The 17185-nt window shown below is 43.9% G+C and overlaps 1 long non-coding RNA gene across 1 annotated transcript in view; it reads left to right on the top strand.

Annotated features, from left to right (window-relative positions):
• The window catches only part of LOC140104756 (uncharacterized), a 56755-nt gene extending 39835 nt beyond the window's left edge, over positions 1-16920 (top strand). The window contains exon 3 of the long non-coding RNA XR_011850403.1: positions 16302-16920. This is a non-coding gene — a long non-coding RNA (uncharacterized lncRNA). The remainder of the gene's footprint in view (positions 1-16301) is intronic.
• Positions 16921-17185: the final 265 nt, after the last annotated feature.

Here is a 17185-nt window from a genome sequence, read left to right as displayed (position 1 = left end):
AAATGAAATGGAAGTTCTATTGAAATTACAATGAACAAATAATAATAATGAATAAAAATGAAGGTAGAAATAATGAAGAATGAAGAATGAATCAATTAAGATTAAATAAAATAAAATAAAATAAAAGCTAGGTTGAGCACAAATCAGACTACAAATTTGAAATTTAAAATTAAAAATTGCAATTTCCATAAGAGGGTAGATAAAGAACGATAATGATGGAATACAGAAGAGGAGGGGGTGTTGATCATGGGATTAGAATGATGTTTCGACCATGTCGTTAAGACCAGCGGGGGAGAGGGTGTCCAATTTGTAGATCCAGTATGATTCTCGCTGACGGAGTTTTTGAAATCTGTTGCTAGTGGTGGAGGGGATCTCTTCAATCGGGGTGATCCTGATGCCACTGAAGTCCTTGCTGTGTTTGAGCGCAAAATGGCTCGAGACGCTGTGTTTCAGGAAGCCGTTAGTAATATTGGACCTGTGGTTATTCATGCGGATGTGTAATTGCTGTGTGGTTCTGCCGATGTACTGTAGGTTACATGGGCATTCGAGCAAGTAGATGATAAAGGAAGAGTGACAGTTAAGGAAGGAGACAATTTCGAAAGCCTCACCGGTGGTGGTTGAGGTGAAAGACTTTCTTTTGTGTTGGATGTTGAGGCAACATAGACATCTGGATGTGCCACATTTGTAGGATCCTTTGAATGCCAGAAAGGTGGTGGATTGGGTCTTAGTAGGTATCTTGAGTTTGTTGGGAGCGAGTATGCTACGGAGGGTTTTGGCTCGTCTGAATGTGACTGATGGACGGTTGGGTAGGGAGAGTTTGAGATGAGGATCACTGAGTAAAATGGGCCAATGTTTAGTCAGAATGCGTTTGATGTTGCTGTGGCTACTGTTGTATGTTGTGATGAAATTGAGTGGGGGAGTGTTGATGTGGTTAGGTTGTTGGTGAGATGATGGTTGTTCACTTGATTGGAGACAATGGTTCTGGGTAAGGGATAAAGTTTTGGTATATGCATCTTGTACTAACTGTTTGGGATAATGTTTGGCCTTAAATCTTTGCTTGAGGATTTTGGCCTGGTTGATGAAGGTGGTAGTGTCAGAGCAGTTTTTACGGATGCGTTTGAATTGGCCGTAGGGGATATTGCGGAGCCATGGGGTGTAATGTGCACTGTGAAAGTCCAGGTAGCTGTTGACGTCCACGGATTTGAAGTGCGTCTTAGTGGAGAGGGAGCCTGTATCACTGAGTTGGATGGTGAGGTCCAGGAAGTCAATCTGTGTGGTGGAGAAATTGTGGGTGAAACTGAGGCCCATGTTGTTGTTATTCAGATGGTTGATAAATTCAGTGGCTGTGTCTATGTTGCCTTCCCAGATGAAGAACAGATCGTCTATGTACCGACGGAAGAAAATGATATGATCACGGAAGGGGTTGGGGTTGAGGATGAATTCTTGTTCAAACGTGCCCATGTACAGGTTAGCATACGATGGGGCGAATCTTGTGCCCATTGCGCAGCCTTTGGTCTGGCGGTAGATGTTATTCTCAAACGAGAAGGAATTGTGGTGGAGTATGAAGTTGATGCTTTTGAGGAGGAAAGCGGTCTGTGCTGGGGGCATCTTAGGGTTAGATGATAAAAAGTTCTCAATGGATTTGATTCCTAAGGCGTGTGGGATATTGGAATAAAGTGCCGATACGTCAGCTGTTAGTAGTGACCAGGTTTTGCGGTTCATGTGGGGGTTGGTGAGGTAATTTAATGATAAAAGTTCCTTGATCAGTTGAGTTGAGTCTTTTAGATACGATGGTAACTGGAGAACAAGGGGTTGAAGGTGGAGATCTATGTAGTGTGACAAATTGCAAGTTAGAGAGTTTATACCTGATATGATGGGGCGGCCAGGTGGGTTGGTAAGGGATTTATGGATCTTGGGTAGGTGGTAAAAGAAAGGGAGTGGTGGATTGCTGACAGTAAGGAATTGTTTTTCTTTCTTGTTGAGCAAATTTTGAGAGGAGGCTTCATGAATTAGATTGGTATAAGTGGAGTAATCAGTTGGAAGAGGGTTTGTTTGCAGTGGTTCATAGAAAGATGGATCAGATAGAATATTGTATGCTTCGGCAGTGTAATCTGAAAGGTCTTGGATAACGATTCCTCCGCCTTTGTCGGCTGGTCGTATGATAATGGTGGTATTGTCCTTGAGGGTTTTGATTGCTCTTTTTTCAATAGCAGACAGGTTAGAGTTGGTGCCTTGGAGGATTGAATGGGGAAGTTTTTTGAGGTCATCGAGAGCTAAGTTGTAAAAGGTGTCGATGGCCGGTCCTTTGTGATGTAAGGGGTAGAAATGGGAGGGAGGGTGGACCTGGACTGGTATCGGAGGGAGGGTCGTGGGGGAAGGGGGAGGTAATACGGGAATGGGGGTAGTGGACATACGTGTTGCAGATTGGACTGACTGTATAGCGAAATGTCGGTTGAGAGTGAGTTTACGGATGAAACTATTGAGGTCTAGGAAAAGTTGGAAGTCGTCAGCCTTAGCGGTGGGACAGAAAGATAACCCTTTAGATAGGAGGTCGAGTTCGTTCTGATGGAGGGTGTATTTGGAGAGATTGAAAATCTTGATGGGTTGGTTGGGTTCGACTTTCATGTTTAATGGATTCTTGTATTTTTGGCTGCTGGCTCTTCTTTTAGTGGTTCCACCACGGCAGCCTCGTGGTCTATTTTTCTTTTTGTGGAGGTTTTGTGACTTAGAGAGAAGAATTGAGTTATTTTGATTGGGCTTGTTAAGATGGGAAGTAGAGGTAGGACGGAGGTGTGGGGGGAAGGGTTCGGGGATCGGGAGAAATGAGTGGGACTCGGGGATCTGGAGAGATGGGTGGGAAGGGCTAAAAAAGACTCAGTAGAAGAGGTGCTGGAGGTGGAGGGTAACTCGGGGGGTGTGGGTAGTGAGGGAGGGGAAAGGGTAGGTGATTGGGGTTCGTCATGGGTCGACAGTAGAGACAGATGGAGGTTGTCTATGGGCTCGCGTGTAGTGTGGATGGTGAGATTAGTAGGGAGGCTGGCTAAATGGGCATCCAAATCAGCGGCTTTGAATGCATGAAGGGGAATGGGGCCAAGGGGGTTAGTAGGGGGAGGGGGGGGGTGGGATGGTTATAGTTGGGTAGGGTATGGGGGTTTGGATTGTTGGGGTGGTAGAAGCGACGTTCATGTGATCGGGGAATGGTGTGGGTGCAGAGGTTTTACGGAAGGTTCTGTTCTTAGTTGGTATAATGTGGGAGGGGGGCACCCTCCGGTTATTGTTTCGGTTGTGTTCCGGCCTTTTATCTGTTGTTGTAGAAGTCTGTTTCGGATGGTGGGTGTTGTTGTGTCTGTTTGTATATTTGTTGTGTTCTGGGTTGGTTGGGTGGGTGTGTCGTACAGGAGCGGCTTCAGGTGATCGCGGTGTGGGGTTGTCTGGAGTGTTATAAGAGGTGTGATGGTTGCGTGTATTGACCAGTTTAAGGCATTTCCGCTTGATTTCGCTTAGGTCGTGTTGTTGGGAGCGGAAATGGGTACTAGTAGCTAGATTTTGAAAATCGGGGTGATCTTCATAGGGTGATAGTAGTGTGGAAATGATGTTGATTTTGAGTGTTGCCTCCTTTTGGAGGTCGGATCGTTTTAGTATGATGAGGTCTATCAAGTCTCGAGTGAGGGTTTCCAGGCGGGTGTTCCATTTCTCGTTGAAGAGCTGGTCATTCGGGAAGGGAGATTTTAAGTCTACCTGGAGACTTTTGGGATAAAGGTTCTCTTTGAGGTAGAGTCGTAGAAAATGGGCATGGATGCTGTTGGAGGATTCCTTTTTCAGTGATTCTTCCAGGTCCAGGAACAGATTGGTCATGGACCTGGTGTCTTCCCTGGAAAAATGGTTCGTTGTTGGAGGTTCGGTGGTAGTTTTCGGATCAGTCAATTGGTCGATGAGGTGGTCCCTCTGTGCTTCTCGTGCAGCCAAAAACGAGAGCATTATATTTATCGGTGGGGTGGGGGGGTTTTCGTGTGCAAAGGCAGCCACCGGTGGATAACGGTGCTCGATCCCTTAGCCGGCTGGTTCGGTGGAACCCGCCCTGAGCCGGTATGGTTTCAGGAGAAGAGGATAAAATTGTGAGGGATTTGTCTCGAGCCAGGCGCCAAGAGGTTTTTATGCACAGGATGGGTGGTGAATGGATAATGAGAAGGAGTGGCAGCGTCAACCCCGGGAGCTGGATGTGAATCCAGATGTATTTGTGAGAAAGTAGAGGAAAAAAACGGGGTTATAAGAGTGAGACGCGCTACATCCAAGGAGTAATAATGGTTTAGTAATTTTTTGTAATTTTTATTGGAAAAGTGACAACGCGTTTCAACGCCGTAATGGCGTCTTCATCAGGTCAAAACACTGTGGAGTTACATGGTAAAAGAACATAAGGTGACATAATTAGTTAGTTAATGGGTTAGTGGGCACAGACATAAATACAGACATAAATAACAACAAAAAAAAAAATTTTTATAAAATACAAAAATACAATATATAACATATAAATATGAAAATACAGTGGTGTGAGGTAAAATATACACTGTAACAGAGAATAACCAGTAATTGGTCAAATAGTAGAAGGGTGATGGGCTGTATTAGTGAATCTATTCGAAGGGTCAGATGGTAAATTAATTGATTAATTAAATAGTTGATTAATTAAACAGAGTTAGAGTCAATAAATGCATAGATTGATGGTACATAGGGTGATTCAGTAAATGAATTAATAAATTAATTAATTAATTAATTAATTAATAAAATTGATAAATTACTGAAATAATAAATTGATAAAATGATAAAAAATTGATAAAAAACACACTAAGAATATGAGAGTAAGGTAGAGTAAGTGTGGAGGAGAGAAGAGAGAGGTACCTGTAAAGTAGAGTAAGTGTGGAGGAGAGAAAAGAGAGGTACCTGCAGTGAGACCTGCGGTGTTGAGGGCAGATGCTATGCTGCCTGGGAGTCCAATCCTGGGGGAGGAAATGCAGAGTGAAGAACGCATAAGAGACCGATGGAATGAAGGCAGTGTAGGGGATGGAAAGAGGCGCTTAACTTACCGCTGCGAACGGTATAGCGGGGAGGGAGGCTGCGTGCTGACACCGGCGTGAGAATGGACAGGAAGCGCGCCGGGTAGACACGCGGTTTTTTATTGTGACAGGCAGCTGATGATGATGCGGGGGCAGTGCGCCTGCGCGGGTTGCGGCACGGACAGGTGGATTGGGCGCACGGTAAGTTTATAATGTAATGTGCTGTGTGCAGGAGATGTGTGTATGTGAGGGGATGAAAAAAGTGAATAGATAGACTGGAGAATAAGGGAAGATGAATGAATGAAGTGAATAGAGGGATGAGATGAAGGGACATGGGAACCAGGAAAGATATGGAGGAGAATTGAATGGGCAAATAATTAGCAATGAAGGTGGATTGGGCGCACGGTAATGTAATGTGCTGAGTGCAGGAGATGTATGTATGTATGGGGATGACAGAGGTGAATGGATAGACTGGAGGAAGGGAAGATGAATGAATGAAGGGTATAGAGAAAAGAGATGATGGATAAAAAACATGGGAACCGGGATGGATGTAGAGGAGGATTACATGAATTAACATGAATTAACAAGTGCAAAAATAGGTAAAATGCTAAAAGATAATAAATGAAATGGAAGTTCTATTGAAATTACAATGAACAAATAATAATAATGAATAAAAATGAAGGTAGAAATAATGAAGAATGAAGAATGAATCAATTAAGATTAAATAAAATAAAATAAAATAAAAGCTAGGTTGAGCACAAATCAGACTACAAATTTGAAATTTAAAATTAAAAATTGCAATTTCCATAAGAGGGTAGATAAAGAACGATAATGATGGAATACAGAAGAGGAGGGGGTGTTGATCATGGGATTAGAATGATGTTTCGACCATGTCGTTAAGACCAGCGGGGGAGAGGGTGTCCAATTTGTAGATCCAGTATGATTCTCGCTGACGGAGTTTTTGAAATCTGTTGCTAGTGGTGGAGGGGATCTCTTCAATCGGGGTGATCCTGATGCCACTGAAGTCCTTGCTGTGTTTGAGCGCAAAATGGCTCGAGACGCTGTGTTTCAGGAAGCCGTTAGTAATATTGGACCTGTGGTTATTCATGCGGATGTGTAATTGCTGTGTGGTTCTGCCGATGTACTGTAGGTTACATGGGCATTCGAGCAAGTAGATGATAAAGGAAGAGTGACAGTTAAGGAAGGAGACAATTTCGAAAGCCTCACCGGTGGTGGTTGAGGTGAAAGACTTTCTTTTGTGTTGGATGTTGAGGCAACATAGACATCTGGATGTGCCACATTTGTAGGATCCTTTGAATGCCAGAAAGGTGGTGGATTGGGTCTTAGTAGGTATCTTGAGTTTGTTGGGAGCGAGTATGCTACGGAGGGTTTTGGCTCGTCTGAATGTGACTGATGGACGGTTGGGTAGGGAGAGTTTGAGATGAGGATCACTGAGTAAAATGGGCCAATGTTTAGTCAGAATGCGTTTGATGTTGCTGTGGCTACTGTTGTATGTTGTGATGAAATTGAGTGGGGGAGTGTTGATGTGGTTAGGTTGTTGGTGAGATGATGGTTGTTCACTTGATTGGAGACAATGGTTCTGGGTAAGGGATAAAGTTTTGGTATATGCATCTTGTACTAACTGTTTGGGATAATGTTTGGCCTTAAATCTTTGCTTGAGGATTTTGGCCTGGTTGATGAAGGTGGTAGTGTCAGAGCAGTTTTTACGGATGCGTTTGAATTGGCCGTAGGGGATATTGCGGAGCCATGGGGTGTAATGTGCACTGTGAAAGTCCAGGTAGCTGTTGACGTCCACGGATTTGAAGTGCGTCTTAGTGGAGAGGGAGCCTGTATCACTGAGTTGGATGGTGAGGTCCAGGAAGTCAATCTGTGTGGTGGAGAAATTGTGGGTGAAACTGAGGCCCATGTTGTTGTTATTCAGATGGTTGATAAATTCAGTGGCTGTGTCTATGTTGCCTTCCCAGATGAAGAACAGATCGTCTATGTACCGACGGAAGAAAATGATATGATCACGGAAGGGGTTGGGGTTGAGGATGAATTCTTGTTCAAACGTGCCCATGTACAGGTTAGCATACGATGGGGCGAATCTTGTGCCCATTGCGCAGCCTTTGGTCTGGCGGTAGATGTTATTCTCAAACGAGAAGGAATTGTGGTGGAGTATGAAGTTGATGCTTTTGAGGAGGAAAGCGGTCTGTGCTGGGGGCATCTTAGGGTTAGATGATAAAAAGTTCTCAATGGATTTGATTCCTAAGGCGTGTGGGATATTGGAATAAAGTGCCGATACGTCAGCTGTTAGTAGTGACCAGGTTTTGCGGTTCATGTGGGGGTTTTACCTATTTTTGCACTTGTTAATTCATGTTAATTCATGTAATCCTCCTCTACATCCATCCCGGTTCCCATGTTTTTTATCCATCATCTCTTTTCTCTATACCCTTCATTCATTCATCTTCCCTTCCTCCAGTCTATCCATTCACCTCTGTCATCCCCATACATACATACATCTCCTGCACTCAGCACATTACATTACCGTGCGCCCAATCCACCTTCATTGCTAATTATTTGCCCATTCAATTCTCCTCCATATCTTTCCTGGTTCCCATGTCCCTTCATCTCATCCCTCTATTCACTTCATTCATTCATCTTCCCTTATTCTCCAGTCTATCTATTCACTTTTTTCATCCCCTCACATACACACATCTCCTGCACACAGCACATTACATTATAAACTTACCGTGCGCCCAATCCACCTGTCCGTGCCGCAACCCGCGCAGGCGCACTGCCCCCGCATCATCATCAGCTGCCTGTCACAATAAAAAACCGCGTGTCTACCCGGCGCGCTTCCTGTCCATTCTCACGCCGGTGTCAGCACGCAGCCTCCCTCCCCGCTATACCGTTCGCAGCGGTAAGTTAAGCGCCTCTTTCCATCCCCTACACTGCCTTCATTCCATCGGTCTCTTATGCGTTCTTCACTCTGCATTTCCTCCCCCAGGATTGGACTCCCAGGCAGCATAGCATCTGCCCTCAACACCGCAGGTCTCACTGCAGGTACCTCTCTTTTCTCTCCTCCACACTTACTCTACTTTACAGGTACCTCTCTCTTCTCTCCTCCACACTTACTCTACCTTACTCTCATATTCTTAGTGTGTTTTTTATCAATTTTTTATCATTTTATCAATTTATTATTTCAGTAATTTATCAATTTTATTAATTAATTAATTAATTAATTTATTAATTCATTTACTGAATCACCCTATGTACCATCAATCTATGCATTTATTGACTCTAACTCTGTTTAATTAATCAACTATTTAATTAATCAATTAATTTACCATCTGACCCTTCGAATAGATTCACTAATACAGCCCATCACCCTTCTACTATTTGACCAATTACTGGTTATTCTCTGTTACAGTGTATATTTTACCTCACACCACTGTATTTTCATATTTATATGTTATATATTGTATTTTTGTATTTTATAAAAATTTTTTTTTTTGTTGTTATTTATGTCTGTATTTATGTCTGTGCCCACTAACCCATTAACTAACTAATTATGTCACCTTATGTTCTTTTACCATGTAACTCCACAGTGTTTTGACCTGATGAAGACGCCATTACGGCGTTGAAACGCGTTGTCACTTTTCCAATAAAAATTACAAAAAATTACTAAACCATTATTACTCCTTGGATGTAGCGCGTCTCACTCTTATAACCCCGTTTTTTTCCTCTACTTTCTCACAAATACATCTGGATTCACATCCAGCTCCCGGGGTTGACGCTGCCACTCCTTCTCATTATCCATTCACCACCCATCCTGTGCATAAAAACCTCTTGGCGCCTGGCTCGAGACAAATCCCTCACAATTTTATCCTCTTCTCCTGAAACCATACCGGCTCAGGGCGGGTTCCACCGAACCAGCCGGCTAAGGGATCGAGCACCGTTATCCACCGGTGGCTGCCTTTGCACACGAAAACCCCCCCACCCCACCGATAAATATAATGCTCTCGTTTTTGGCTGCACGAGAAGCACAGAGGGACCACCTCATCGACCAATTGACTGATCCGAAAACTACCACCGAACCTCCAACAACGAACCATTTTTCCAGGGAAGACACCAGGTCCATGACCAATCTGTTCCTGGACCTGGAAGAATCACTGAAAAAGGAATCCTCCAACAGCATCCATGCCCATTTTCTACGACTCTACCTCAAAGAGAACCTTTATCCCAAAAGTCTCCAGGTAGACTTAAAATCTCCCTTCCCGAATGACCAGCTCTTCAACGAGAAATGGAACACCCGCCTGGAAACCCTCACTCGAGACTTGATAGACCTCATCATACTAAAACGATCCGACCTCCAAAAGGAGGCAACACTCAAAATCAACATCATTTCCACACTACTATCACCCTATGAAGATCACCCCGATTTTCAAAATCTAGCTACTAGTACCCATTTCCGCTCCCAACAACACGACCTAAGCGAAATCAAGCGGAAATGCCTTAAACTGGTCAATACACGCAACCATCACACCTCTTATAACACTCCAGACAACCCCACACCGCGATCACCTGAAGCCGCTCCTGTACGACACACCCACCCAACCAACCCAGAACACAACAAATATACAAACAGACACAACAACACCCACCATCCGAAACAGACTTCTACAACAACAGATAAAAGGCCGGAACACAACCGAAACAATAACCGGAGGGTGCCCCCCTCCCACATTATACCAACTAAGAACAGAACCTTCCGTAAAACCTCTGCACCCACACCATTCCCCGATCACATGAACGTCGCTTCTACCACCCCAACAATCCAAACCCCCATACCCTACCCAACTATAACCATCCCACCCCCCCCCTCCCCCTACTAACCCCCTTGGCCCCATTCCCCTTCATGCATTCAAAGCCGCTGATTTGGATGCCCATTTAGCCAGCCTCCCTACTAATCTCACCATCCACACTACACGCGAGCCCATAGACAACCTCCATCTGTCTCTACTGTCGACCCATGACGAACCCCAATCACCTACCCTTTCCCCTCCCTCACTACCCACACCCCCCGAGTTACCCTCCACCTCCAGCACCTCTTCTACTGAGTCTTTTTTAGCCCTTCCCACCCATCTCTCCAGATCCCCGAGTCCCACTCATTTCTCCCGATCCCCGAACCCTTCCCCCCACACCTCCGTCCTACCTCTACTTCCCATCTTAACAAGCCCAATCAAAATAACTCAATTCTTCTCTCTAAGTCACAAAACCTCCACAAAAAGAAAAATAGACCACGAGGCTGCCGTGGTGGAACCACTAAAAGAAGAGCCAGCAGCCAAAAATACAAGAATCCATTAAACATGAAAGTCGAACCCAACCAACCCATCAAGATTTTCAATCTCTCCAAATACACCCTCCATCAGAACGAACTCGACCTCCTATCTAAAGGGTTATCTTTCTGTCCCACCGCTAAGGCTGACGACTTCCAACTTTTCCTAGACCTCAATAGTTTCATCCGTAAACTCACTCTCAACCGACATTTCGCTATACAGTCAGTCCAATCTGCAACACGTATGTCCACTACCCCCATTCCCGTATTACCTCCCCCTTCCCCCACGACCCTCCCTCCGATACCAGTCCAGGTCCACCCTCCCTCCCATTTCTACCCCTTACATCACAAAGGACCGGCCATCGACACCTTTTACAACTTAGCTCTCGATGACCTCAAAAAACTTCCCCATTCAATCCTCCAAGGCACCAACTCTAACCTGTCTGCTATTGAAAAAAGAGCAATCAAAACCCTCAAGGACAATACCACCATTATCATACGACCAGCCGACAAAGGCGGAGGAATCGTTATCCAAGACCTTTCAGATTACACTGCCGAAGCATACAATATTCTATCTGATCCATCTTTCTATGAACCACTGCAAACAAACCCTCTTCCAACTGATTACTCCACTTATACCAATCTAATTCATGAAGCCTCCTCTCAAAATTTGCTCAACAAGAAAGAAAAACAATTCCTTACTGTCAGCAATCCACCACTCCCTTTCTTTTACCACCTACCCAAGATCCATAAATCCCTTACCAACCCACCTGGCCGCCCCATCATATCAGGTATAAACTCTCTAACTTGCAATTTGTCACACTACATAGATCTCCACCTTCAACCCCTTGTTCTCCAGTTACCATCGTATCTAAAAGACTCAACTCAACTGATCAAGGAACTTTTATCATTAAATTACCTCACCAACCCCCACATGAACCGCAAAACCTGGTCACTACTAACAGCTGACGTATCGGCACTTTATTCCAATATCCCACACGCCTTAGGAATCAAATCCATTGAGAACTTTTTATCATCTAACCCTAAGATGCCCCCAGCACAGACCGCTTTCCTCCTCAAAAGCATCAACTTCATACTCCACCACAATTCCTTCTCGTTTGAGAATAACATCTACCGCCAGACCAAAGGCTGCGCAATGGGCACAAGATTCGCCCCATCGTATGCTAACCTGTACATGGGCACGTTTGAACAAGAATTCATCCTCAACCCCAACCCCTTCCGTGATCATATCATTTTCTTCCGTCGGTACATAGACGATCTGTTCTTCATCTGGGAAGGCAACATAGACACAGCCACTGAATTTATCAACCATCTGAATAACAACAACATGGGCCTCAGTTTCACCCACAATTTCTCCACCACACAGATTGACTTCCTGGACCTCACCATCCAACTCAGTGATACAGGCTCCCTCTCCACTAAGACGCACTTCAAATCCGTGGACGTCAACAGCTACCTGGACTTTCACAGTGCACATTACACCCCATGGCTCCGCAATATCCCCTACGGCCAATTCAAACGCATCCGTAAAAACTGCTCTGACACTACCACCTTCATCAACCAGGCCAAAATCCTCAAGCAAAGATTTAAGGCCAAACATTATCCCAAACAGTTAGTACAAGATGCATATACCAAAACTTTATCCCTTACCCAGAACCATTGTCTCCAATCAAGTGAACAACCATCATCTCACCAACAACCTAACCACATCAACACTCCCCCACTCAATTTCATCACAACATACAACAGTAGCCACAGCAACATCAAACGCATTCTGACTAAACATTGGCCCATTTTACTCAGTGATCCTCATCTCAAACTCTCCCTACCCAACCGTCCATCAGTCACATTCAGACGAGCCAAAACCCTCCGTAGCATACTCGCTCCCAACAAACTCAAGATACCTACTAAGACCCAATCCACCACCTTTCTGGCATTCAAAGGATCCTACAAATGTGGCACATCCAGATGTCTATGTTGCCTCAACATCCAACACAAAAGAAAGTCTTTCACCTCAACCACCACCGGTGAGGCTTTCGAAATTGTCTCCTTCCTTAACTGTCACTCTTCCTTTATCATCTACTTGCTCGAATGCCCATGTAACCTACAGTACATCGGCAGAACCACACAGCAATTACACATCCGCATGAATAACCACAGGTCCAATATTACTAACGGCTTCCTGAAACACAGCGTCTCGAGCCATTTTGCGCTCAAACACAGCAAGGACTTCAGTGGCATCAGGATCACCCCGATTGAAGAGATCCCCTCCACCACTAGCAACAGATTTCAAAAACTCCGTCAGCGAGAATCATACTGGATCTACAAATTGGACACCCTCTCCCCCGCTGGTCTTAACGACATGGTCGAAACATCATTCTAATCCCATGATCAACACCCCCTCCTCTTCTGTATTCCATCATTATCGTTCTTTATCTACCCTCTTATGGAAATTGCAATTTTTAATTTTAAATTTCAAATTTGTAGTCTGATTTGTGCTCAACCTAGCTTTTATTTTATTTTATTTTATTTAATCTTAATTGATTCATTCTTCATTCTTCATTATTTCTACCTTCATTTTTATTCATTATTATTATTTGTTCATTGTAATTTCAATAGAACTTCCATTTCATTTATTATCTTTTAGCATTTTACCTATTTTTGCACTTGTTAATTCATGTTAATTCATGTAATCCTCCTCTACATCCATCCCGGTTCCCATGTTTTTTATCCATCATCTCTTTTCTCTATACCCTTCATTCATTCATCTTCCCTTCCTCCAGTCTATCCATTCACCTCTGTCATCCCCATACATACATACATCTCCTGCACTCAGCACATTACATTACCGTGCGCCCAATCCACCTTCATTGCTAATTATTTGCCCATTCAATTCTCCTCCATATCTTTCCTGGTTCCCATGTCCCTTCATCTCATCCCTCTATTCACTTCATTCATTCATCTTCCCTTATTCTCCAGTCTATCTATTCACTTTTTTCATCCCCTCACATACACACATCTCCTGCACACAGCACATTACATTATAAACTTACCGTGCGCCCAATCCACCTGTCCGTGCCGCAACCCGCGCAGGCGCACTGCCCCCGCATCATCATCAGCTGCCTGTCACAATAAAAAACCGCGTGTCTACCCGGCGCGCTTCCTGTCCATTCTCACGCCGGTGTCAGCACGCAGCCTCCCTCCCCGCTATACCGTTCGCAGCGGTAAGTTAAGCGCCTCTTTCCATCCCCTACACTGCCTTCATTCCATCGGTCTCTTATGCGTTCTTCACTCTGCATTTCCTCCCCCAGGATTGGACTCCCAGGCAGCATAGCATCTGCCCTCAACACCGCAGGTCTCACTGCAGGTACCTCTCTTTTCTCTCCTCCACACTTACTCTACTTTACAGGTACCTCTCTCTTCTCTCCTCCACACTTACTCTACCTTACTCTCATATTCTTAGTGTGTTTTTTATCAATTTTTTATCATTTTATCAATTTATTATTTCAGTAATTTATCAATTTTATTAATTAATTAATTAATTAATTTATTTATTAATTCATTTACTGAATCACCCTATGTACCATCAATCTATGCATTTATTGACTCTAACTCTGTTTAATTAATCAACTATTTAATTAATCAATTAATTTACCATCTGACCCTTCGAATAGATTCACTAATACAGCCCATCACCCTTCTACTATTTGACCAATTACTGGTTATTCTCTGTTACAGTGTATATTTTACCTCACACCACTGTATTTTCATATTTATATGTTATATATTGTATTTTTGTATTTTATAAAATTTTTTTTTTTTTTGTTGTTATTTATGTCTGTATTTATGTCTGTGCCCACTAACCCATTAACTAACTAATTATGTCACCTTATGTTCTTTTACCATGTAACTCCACAGTGTTTTGACCTGATGAAGACGCCATTACGGCGTTGAAACGCGTTGTCACTTTTCCAATAAAAATTACAAAAAATTACCAAACCATTATTACTCCTTGGATGTAGGGCGTCTCACTCTTATAACCCCGTTTTTTTCCTCTACTTTCTCACAAATACATCTGGATTCACATCCAGCTCCCGGGGTTGACGCTGCCACTCCTTCTCATTATCCATTCACCACCCATCCTGTGCATAAAAACCTCTTGGCGCCTGGCTCGAGACAAATCCCTCACAATTTTATCCTCTTCTCCTGACATATATAACCAAATATACACAGAGGTTTCCTTATCTGACTTGTCCTGACAATAGCTTTTCCATCCTAGTTCGGAGAACCCAGAGTCAGGCTCCATTACACGGTTCAGTTATTGTGGCTGTTTTGACATCCTGCCACATTTAACAATTTATATTAAAAGCAGATGTGTTTTCTTTCTTTTGTGGAATATTAATTCTTGAATATTCGGAGTAGACCTGCTAGAAGGTTCTACTTAAAGAGGATCTGTCACCTTTCTTGACATTTCAGTTATAGTGAATTTCACCATCACCTGATGCAAGGGCATAAAAGGGGTTAGCCCATCTTCTCCCTTCACCATTATGCCTTGTATTTTATTACTGCTGCTGCTCCATGGGTGTTAATGCAGCCTGGAGCCCCTCAGGCTCATTTGCATATGTTCTTTCATCCTGGTGGTAGATGACCTTTAATCTTAGTCCTAGACTACATTCACACGACCGTATGATTTCTCCAGTCCCGTATTTACGGGCCGTATGAGCCCGTATATACGTAACGTTTTTCATCCGTATGCAGCATGTATGTATCCCGTATTGTATATGTCCCCATAGACTTCTAGGGCATACGGAACTGAATTACAGGGAAAAATAGGACATGCTCTATATTTTTATATGACACCGGTACGCTGCGGTGTCAAAAACGGCAATATAAATGGTTGGACGTATTGTCCATTGAAATGAATGTGGCCGTATGTAACCCGTAGAAAAACGGTTCGGACCGGATACGGCCGTTTTCATACGTCCGTGTGAATTTAGCCTTAATCGAGAGTTGGTCTGACAGTTAGAAATGCTGACACAGCGGGCATGAAGAATAAGCATCTGCTGAGTTTTGCATGCTTGCTCACTTCCCCTATAACGCACAAGAAACACGTTCCCCGCCATTCAACCTCTTCACACATGAAGTAAGTGGTTGGAAACCAGAGAGAAATGTCCAACCAATGTTAATCTACCACATTGGTGATCAGTAGCTTAGACAAAAAGCAGTAAAAAAAGTTTTAAGGAAATTTCGCCATAATTTAATGTCCCATACTAAAGGTAGCAGCATGTGAAAGTCTGCAACCCGTAGAAACGGACCTGTATGTTGGTCTGATTCCACGGACTGCACACAATGGGAGTCCTAGCATACAGAAATATGAGGCAATGACTCCCTGTCTACAGCCATACTGCTGCATTGGTTCTGTACTAACTGTTGGGCAGTCCTTGCATCATTTTTCTGTATGATGCAAGGACTCCTGCCCTGTTCAATGTGTGCAGATCATGGGGTCGGACCAACATATGAGTGCAGGTAGCACGTGTATTTTGGGTTCTGCTGTGAATTAAAGTGCCTGATGGTTTGAGTTACAGTAAAGCTTTGGTTATATGGTAAGGTTACCATTTTAGGTAAGAAGGGTAAGAGCTTCATTTGAGGTCAGAGATTAATTTTAATGCACAGGAACAACACAACACAGTGTGAGAGATAAACACAAAAATGTGGCATCAATCATGGAAAAATAAACTGTATTTTTTGTTTCATATTTTTCAAAATTCTTTTTATACCCTTTTACCTAAAAAGGGATATGGATTAGTTGGCTCATTGTCATTGCACTGTATTGCATCGGATATCGAGATGTTTAATTGTATGTTCACATACAGTATTGCTATTGGTCCTAGGTAAAAAGTCAGAGATTTAGGGCAGATACACGACATGAAAATGGGCCATGTGATGTTTTCTGAACAGACAGCACACAGCTGCTCCCAATGCAATACTAACTATCTATCGTTTTATACACTTTATAAAACCCAGTATGCTGCCAGCGGCCCAGGAACCTGACATCCTGCCAGCGGCCCTGGAACACTGCAGCCTGCAAACCTGCCAGCGGCCCTGGAACCTGACGTCTTGCCAGCGGCCCAGGAACTCAACAGCCTGAAATCCTGCCAGCGGCCCTGGAACCTGACATCCTGCCGGCGGCCCTGGAACACTGCAGCCTGCAAACCTGCCAGTAGCCCAGGAACCTGACGTCTTGCAAGCGGCCCAGGGATCCAACAGCCTCCAATCCTGCCAGCAGCCCAGGAACCTGACGTCTTGCCAGCGGCCCAGGAACTCAACAGCCTGAAATCCTGCCAGCGGCCCAGGAACCTAGCAGCCTGCCCTGGAGCCCAGCTTTCCTGCTTGCCTACCCTGGGACTTTTAAGTTTTACGCTTCCGGTATTCTGAATTTGGTTTTGTTGCTTTTGCCTTGTCTTCTTATGTTTCTTTTGTAATAAATGTTTTTTTCTACACCAACAACAACATTACAACCACTTTCCATATTAGGCAGAAAGCCATGCCAGGTGCACCGTGTGCTTTTTAGTAAATGCGGTACATTATTCACAGGGTAGAGCTGCTGTAACACTGTGTCCTTTATTGTTTTGACACATTGGGGGGGATTTACTAATTGTGCCGCAAGGACGACTGTTGGCATCGGCAGTCTCCGCAAAGCACAGCCCGATGTATTAAAGTGGTGCACGGCTGTTGGTGATTACTGGGCAGACGGAACTAATCAGTCGTGCGCCAG

This window comes from Engystomops pustulosus, chromosome 10 (genome assembly GCF_040894005.1).
Source record: "Engystomops pustulosus chromosome 10, aEngPut4.maternal, whole genome shotgun sequence".
In the NCBI taxonomy this organism is placed as follows: domain Eukaryota; kingdom Metazoa; phylum Chordata; class Amphibia; order Anura; family Leptodactylidae; genus Engystomops; species Engystomops pustulosus.
This window is presented reverse-complemented; position numbering and strand designations above follow the sequence as displayed.